Consider the following 7,495-nt stretch of genomic DNA (forward strand, 5'->3'; position numbering starts at 1 on the left):
AAATGAAAGCACACATTTATTGATGATATATCATACATTTATTTAGCAATCCAATTAAAAGCAATATTGAAAGCAAGTCCTTTCAATATTTTTAAGGGAAATATTCATTTTTACTTTTTTAAAAAAGATTTTATTTATTTATTTGAGAGAGAATGAGTGAGAGAGAGCGTGAGAGAGGAGAAGGTCAGAGGGAGAAGCAGACTCCCCAAGGAGCTGGGAGCCCGATGCGGGACTCAATCTTGGAAGTCCGGGATCATGACCTGAGCGGAAGGCAGTCGCTCAACCAACTGAGCCATGCAGGCGCCCTCATTTTTACTTTTTATAAAGATATTGACAGCAGTCCTGTGTAGCTGAGTCATTTAAGTGTCTGACTCTTGATTTTGGCTCAGGTGGTGATCTCAGGTTTGTGAGATCGAGCTCTGCATTGGGCTCCGTAATGTGTGAGAAGCACGTTTAAGATTCTGTCTCTCCCACTCCTTCTGCTTCTCTCCCATGCTAGTTCTCTCTCTCTAAAAAAAAAAAAATACTGATATATGTGTTTTTATATATAGTACATATAATGCTTTAAATGCTATACTGTTCCCTTGGTAATAGTTACCAATAATTTTGTATATATGAATTCCTGAACATGGCAAGATTTCAGTGAATGTGTTTATTGTACTGTATTTCCACAAAGTGGAAAAAATGTAGTAATTAACTTAAGGTTTATATTTCTATGTTTACATGCTTATGAAATTCATACAATATTATTTTTGTTTTATTTTAGATTTAATTAAATTAATTTACTTTAAATTAACAAATTAATTTTTAAATTTTAATTCCAGTGTAGTTAACATACAGTCTTATATTAGACCCAGGTGTACAATATAGTATTTCAGTAGTTGCATATATTATTTAGTGCTCATCAAGATAGTATACTCTTTATCCCCTTCACCTATTTCACATAACCCCCACCCAATTCCACTCTGGTAACCATCAGTTTGTTCTCTAAAGTTAAGAGTCTATTTTTTGTTTTTTCTCTTTCTCTTTTCCTTTGTTCATTTGTTTCTTAAATTCCACATTATGAGTGAAATCATACGGTATTTGTCTTTCTCTGACTAGTTTATTTTACTTAGCATTATTCTCTCTAGCTCTATCTGTGCAAATGGCTAGATTTTATCCTTTTTTATGACTGAATAATATTCCTTCATACGGTGTATGTATATGCACATATACACACACATATATACTGCCTCTTTATACATTTATCTATTGATGGACACTTGGGCTTCTTCCATAGTTTGGCTATTGTAAATGTGTAATAAACATAGGGTTGCATTTATTCCTTTGAATTAATGTTTTCATATTCTTTGGGTAAATACCCAGTAGTATGATTCTAGATTATAGGGTAGCTCTGTTTTTAACTGTTGAGGAACTTCCAATACTGTTTTCCATAGGGCTGCGCCAGTTTGTATTCTCGCCAACAGTGCCAGAGGGTTCCTTTTTCCACATTCTTGCCAACACTTTCTTGTGTTTTTGATTTTAGTCATTCTGACAGGCATGAGGTGATACGCATGATGGTTTTGATTTGCATTTATTTGATGACAAGTGATGTTGAGCATGTTTTCGTGTGTCTGTTGGCCATCTGGATGTCTTCTCTGGAGAAATGTCTGTTCATGTCTTCTGCCTGTTTTCTTATTGGATTATTTGTGGGTTTGGTGTTGAGTTGTAGAAGTCCTTTATATATTTTGGAACCTAACCCTTGATCAGATAGGTCATTTGCAAATATCTTGTTCCATTCCATAGGTTGCCTTTTTGTCTTGTTGATTATTTCCTTTGCTGTACAGAGCTTTTCATTTTGATGAAGTCCCAATAGTTTAGTTTTGCTTTTGTTTCCCTTGCCTCAACATTTGTAGAATGAAGTAGCTATAGCCAATATCAAAGAAATCACTGCCTTTGTTCTAGGATTTTTATGGTTTCAGGTCTCACTTTTAGGTCTTTAACCCGTTTTTGGTTTATTTTTTTATATGATGAAAAGAAAGTGGTTTAGTTTCATTCTTTTACTTGCCGTCCAGTTTTCCCAACACCATTTGTTGAAAAGGCTATCTTTTTTCCCATTGCATATTCTTTCATGTTTTGTCAAAGATTAATCAACCATATAATTGTGGGTTTATTTTTGAACTTTCTAATCTATTCCATTAACCTGTATGTCTATTTTTGTGCCAATATCATAATGTTTTTTTTTTTTTTTTTTTTTTTTGTGGAGCATGATTCCAATTTTATTTTTAAAAAATCCTATCATTTGTTTTTTTATTTTTAATTTATTTATTTATTATTTTCCCCCCATTTTATTTATTTTTTCAGCGTAACAGTATTCATTGTTTTTGCACAACACCCAGTGCTCCATGCAAAACGTGCCCTCCCTATTACCCACCACCTGTTCCCCCAAACTCCCACCCCTGACCCTTCAAAACCCTCAGGTTGTTTTTCAGAGTCCATAGTCTCAGTCTGGAATTGCAATTCCTCTGTTTTGTTTTTCTTTTTCAAGATTGCTCTGGCTATTTGGGGTCTTTTGTGGTACCATACAAATTTTAGGATAGCTTATTCTAGTTCTTTGAAAAATGCTGTCAGCATTTTGATAGGGATTGCATTAAATGTGTAGATAGCTTGGGGTAGTATAGACATTTTAGCAATATTCTTCCAATTCTTGAGCATGGAATGTCTTTTCATTTGTTTGTGTCCTCTTCAATTTTTTCATCAGGGTTTTATGGTTTTTAGAATACAGATCTTTCACCTTTTTAGTTACGTTTATACCTAGGTATTTTATTATTTTGTGCAATTTAAGTGGGATTGTTTTCTTGATTTCTCTTTCTGCTGCTTCATTATTGGTGTATAGAAATGCAATGGATTTGTACATTAATTTTGTATCCTATGATATTATTGAATTCATTTATCAATTCTAGTAGTATTTTGTTAGAGTCCTTACGGTTTTCTATATATGGTACCATGTCATCTGGAAATATGTAAGTTTTACTTCTTCCTTACTGGTTTGGGTGCCTTTTATTTCTTTTGTCCTGTGGCTAGGATTTCTAATTCTATGTTTAATAAAATTGGTAAGAACAGATAACTCTTTTTTTTTTAACTTTTAAAAAAGATTTTATTTATTTGAGAGAAAGAGAGAGCAAGCGTGATAGGGAAGAGGGTCAGAGGTAGAAGCAGACTCCCCGCTGAGTAGGGACTTGGTCCTCAGACTCTGGGATCATGACCTAAGCTGAAAGCAGTCACTTAACCAACTGAACCACACAGGTGCTCCAGTGAGAGAAGATATTCTTGTCTTCTTCCTGACCTTGGGGGAAAAGCTCTCATTTTTTCCCCATTGAGTATGACATTGGCTGTGGGTTTTTCATATAAGACCTTTAATATGTTGAGGTATGTTCCGTCTAACCCTGCTTGGCTAAGGGTTTTTAACATGAATGGATGTGTACTTTGCCAAATCCTTTTTCTGCACCTATTGTAATGATCATATGGTGTTTATTATTTTTTTTTAATTGATGTGATATCCTGTTGATTGATTTGCAAATATTGAATCACCTTTGCATCCCAGGAATAAATCTCACTTGACTGTAGTGAGTGATTTTTTAAAAATGTATTGTTGGATTTGGTTTGCTAATATTTTGTCGAGGATTTTTGCATCTATGTTCACCAGATACTTTGGCTTATAGTTCTCTTTTTTTTTGGTAGTGTCTTTATAGGGTTTTGGTTTCAGGGTAAGACTGGCCTCATAGAATGAATTTGGAAGTCTTCCTTTCTTTTCTACTTTTTGAAAAAGTGAAGAGAATAGGTATTAACTCTTTAATTATTTGGTAGAATTCAGCTCTGAAGCCATTTGGTCCTAAGCTTTTGTTTGTTGGAAGTTTTTTGATTACTAATTCAATTCTATTGATGGTAGTTTGTTCAATTTTCTATTTCTTCCTGCTTCGGTTTTGGTAGTTATGTGTTTCTAGGAATTTGTCTTTTTCTTCTAGGTTGTCTGATTTGTTGGCATATAATTTTTCATAATATTCTTTTATAATCCTTTGTATTTCTGTGTTTTTAGTTGTTATTTTTTCTTTTAATTTCTGATTACGTTATTTGAGTTCTCTCTGTATGTCTCTCTTTTTATGAATCTGGCTAAAGTTTTATCGGTTTTGTTGATATTTTCAAAAAACCAGTTCCTGATTTCATTGATCTGTTCTTTTTGCTTATCTGTTTCTGTATCATTTATTTCTGCTCTAATTTATTATTTCTTTCTGCTGGTTCTGGCTTTTCCTTTTTGTTTTTTGTTTTTTTTTTTTTTTTTTTTTTTTGGTTTTGTTTTTGTCTAGTTCTGTTAGGTATAAGATTAGGTTTTTTACTTGTGATTTTTCTTCTCGAGGTAGATCTGTATTGCTATAAACTTCTCTCTTAGAACAACTTTTGCTGCATCCCAAAGGTTTTGAACTGTTGTATTTTCATTTTCATTTCTCTTCATGTAATTTTTATTTTTTCTTTGATTTCTTAGTCAGTTCATTCATTGTTTAGTAGCATGTTATCTAACCTCTATATACTTGTGGTCTTTCTATATTTTTTGTTGTAGTTGATTTCTGGTTTCATAGTGTTGTGGTCAGAAAAGATGCATAGTATGACTTGATCTTTTTGAATTTGTTGAGGCCTTTTTGATGGCCTAGTATGTGATCTCTTCTAGAGAATGTTCCATGTGCACTTGAATGTGTATTGTGCTGTTTTAGGATGAAATATTCTGAATATGTCTGTTGAGCCATCGGGTTCAGTGTATCATTCAAAGTCATTGTTTCCTTGTTGATTTTCTGTTTTGATGATCTGTCTGTTGAGGTAAGTAGGTTTAAAGTTCCCTGTTATTGTATTAATATTGGTTTTTATATTTGTTACTAGCTGTTTTATGTATTTGGATACTCCCATGTTGGGTCCATAAATATTTACAGTTGTTATGTCTTCCTGTTGGATTGTTCTTTTTATTATTATGTAGTGTCCTTTGTCTCCTGTTTTCTTTCTTTTAATAGTCTTTTTTGTCCAATAAGTGTTACCCCAGCTTTCTTTTCACATCCATTTGCATGATAAATGTTTCTCCATCCCCTCACTTTCAGTCTACACATGTCTTTAGGTCTGAAATGAGACTCTTGTAGGCAGCATATCAATGGGTCATTTTTAAAAAAATCTGTTCCATCACCCTATGTCTTTTGATTGGCGTGTTTAGTTCCTTTACCTTCAAGGTAATTATTGAAAGGCATGTATTTATTGCCATTTGTTACTTGTTTTGTGGTTATTTTTGTAGTTTTTCTAACCTTTTGCTCTCTATCTCATGGTTTGCTGGCTTTTATTATGGATATATACTTGATTCCTTTCTCTTTATTTTTTGCATGTCTATTACTGGTTTTTTGTTTGTGGTTACCGTTAGGTTTATATATAATATGTGATGCATCTCACAGTCTATACTGAGTTGATGGTTGCTTAAGTTTGAACCCATTCTTTACTCTTCTACCCCTCATATTTTAGGTGTATGGTATTATAATTTACTTCCTTTTATTTGTAAATCCCTTGATTTTCACAAATACACTTTTTTTTTAAAAAACTGATTTTGTGTTTCCTACTTTTCTTACTCTTACTTGCGGTCTTTGTTTCCATCAAAGTCCCTTTTAACATTTCTTGTAGGGTTGGTTGAGTGGTCCTCAACTCCTTTACCTTTTGTTTGTTTGGGAAACTCTGTATCTCTCTTTCTCTTCTGAATGATAACATTGCTGGCTAGAGTGTTCTTGGCCTCAGATTTTTTCTTTTCAGCACTTTGATTACATCCTGCCACTCTCTTCTGGCCTGCAAAGTTCCTGCTGAAAAATTCCACTGATAGCCTTATGTAATTGTCTTCTTCTCTCTTGCTGCTTTTAGAATTCTCTCTTTACCACTACTTTTGGTCATTTTCATTACTGTGTGTCTTGGTGTGGACATACTTGTCTTGACTTTGTTGGGGATCTCTGTGCTGCCTGGATCCAGATATCTGTTTCCTTCCTCAGATTTGGAAGTTTTCAGCTACTAGTTCTTCAATAAATTTTCTGCCCTGCCCCTGCCTCCCTCCATCTCTCTCCCTTTTTTCTCTCTATTTCTTCTTCTTTTTCCTCTTGTATCTATATAAATGTAAATGTTATTATGCTTGATGGAGTTGCTCAGTTCCCCAAGGCTATTCTCATTTTGCATTTTTTTTTTTCTTTAACCTGCTCAGCTTGTTTATTTTCCATTACTCTGTCCTCCAGGTCACTTTGTGTAGTTCTGCTTTCTCTAGCTTGCTATTTATTCCATCTAGTGTATTTTTAAATTCATTTCCTATGTTCTTCATCTCTACTTAGTTCTTTTTTCCTCTTTGTTAAGGGTCCCACTGATGTCTTCCAGTCTTTTTTGAAGTCCAGTGGGTATCTTTGTGATCATTACTTTAAATTCTCTATCAGGCATTTTACTTATATCTGTTTTGCTTAGGTCTCTTGCTGTGGTTTGTCCTGTTCTTTCATTTGGGACATAGTTCTCTGTCTCCTCATTTTGTCTAATGCTTTTTTTATGTGTTAGGAAGGTCAACTACATCTCCTGCTTTTTAAAGTAATGGACTCATGAAGAGTAAGTACTGCATTTGCTCTACAGTGCTGTGTCCCCTGTCCACCAGAACCTGATGCTTCAGGGGTCTCCTATGTGCGTTGTGTGCACCCTGCCATTGTCTCTTTGCTACTTTTTCCTTCAGCCTAGTTGTCTGCTTGCTTTCCCTTTTGTGGGCAGTATCTGATCCTTTTGATGTTAGTGGATGAGTCTAGGGCTGCTTTGGGCTTGAGTTTAATCAGACCAGGCATTTGCCAGAGATCCACTACACCAAACTCTTGGGTGCTTTCTCTGGATTGTCTCCCCAGAGGTTTCTGTTGGTGGGCATGGCCTGCAACCTGACCAAATGTCTGCCTCCAGACTACTGCTGGGGCCATCTTTGGACTGATATATGTGGTTATCTTCCTCTTTCTCCAGGATAGGAATCGCTTTGAAGTGGTGCTGGCCCCTGTTCGAACTGCTTATGCATTGCCAGGCTTATAGCCCTTGTTTGAATGTGTTCTGGTCAAGATCTTATTGGAGTGGGGAGGGCATGCCATGTTTGCTCACCAACAAAAGGGAAGTGCCACAGCTGCTAGGCCTGCTGGCCTGGGTGGGGTTGTAGTTTTAACAAGATTCCTTCCAGTCCTCTTGTAAAATGAGACTGTCACCACTGCTACTGGACAGCATGCATGGGTGTGGGCGTGGAATTTTAACAAGGTCCAAGCTGGTTTTCTGAAGGAGGGGGCCTGCTGCTGCCAGGACCAAGGCCTTGGAAAGCAGACAGATTGGGAGATGCAGTGTTAGCAAGGTTAGCACTGTTCTTCTGCGGGAGGGGATCTGTAACAAAGGAATTGAGGCAGGCCTGACTGGAAAGAGTGGATCTGTGGAAGCCCATTGTGTGTGC

This window comes from Meles meles, chromosome 4 (assembly GCF_922984935.1).
Source record: "Meles meles chromosome 4, mMelMel3.1 paternal haplotype, whole genome shotgun sequence".
NCBI classification, from domain to species: Eukaryota; Metazoa; Chordata; class Mammalia; order Carnivora; family Mustelidae; genus Meles; species Meles meles.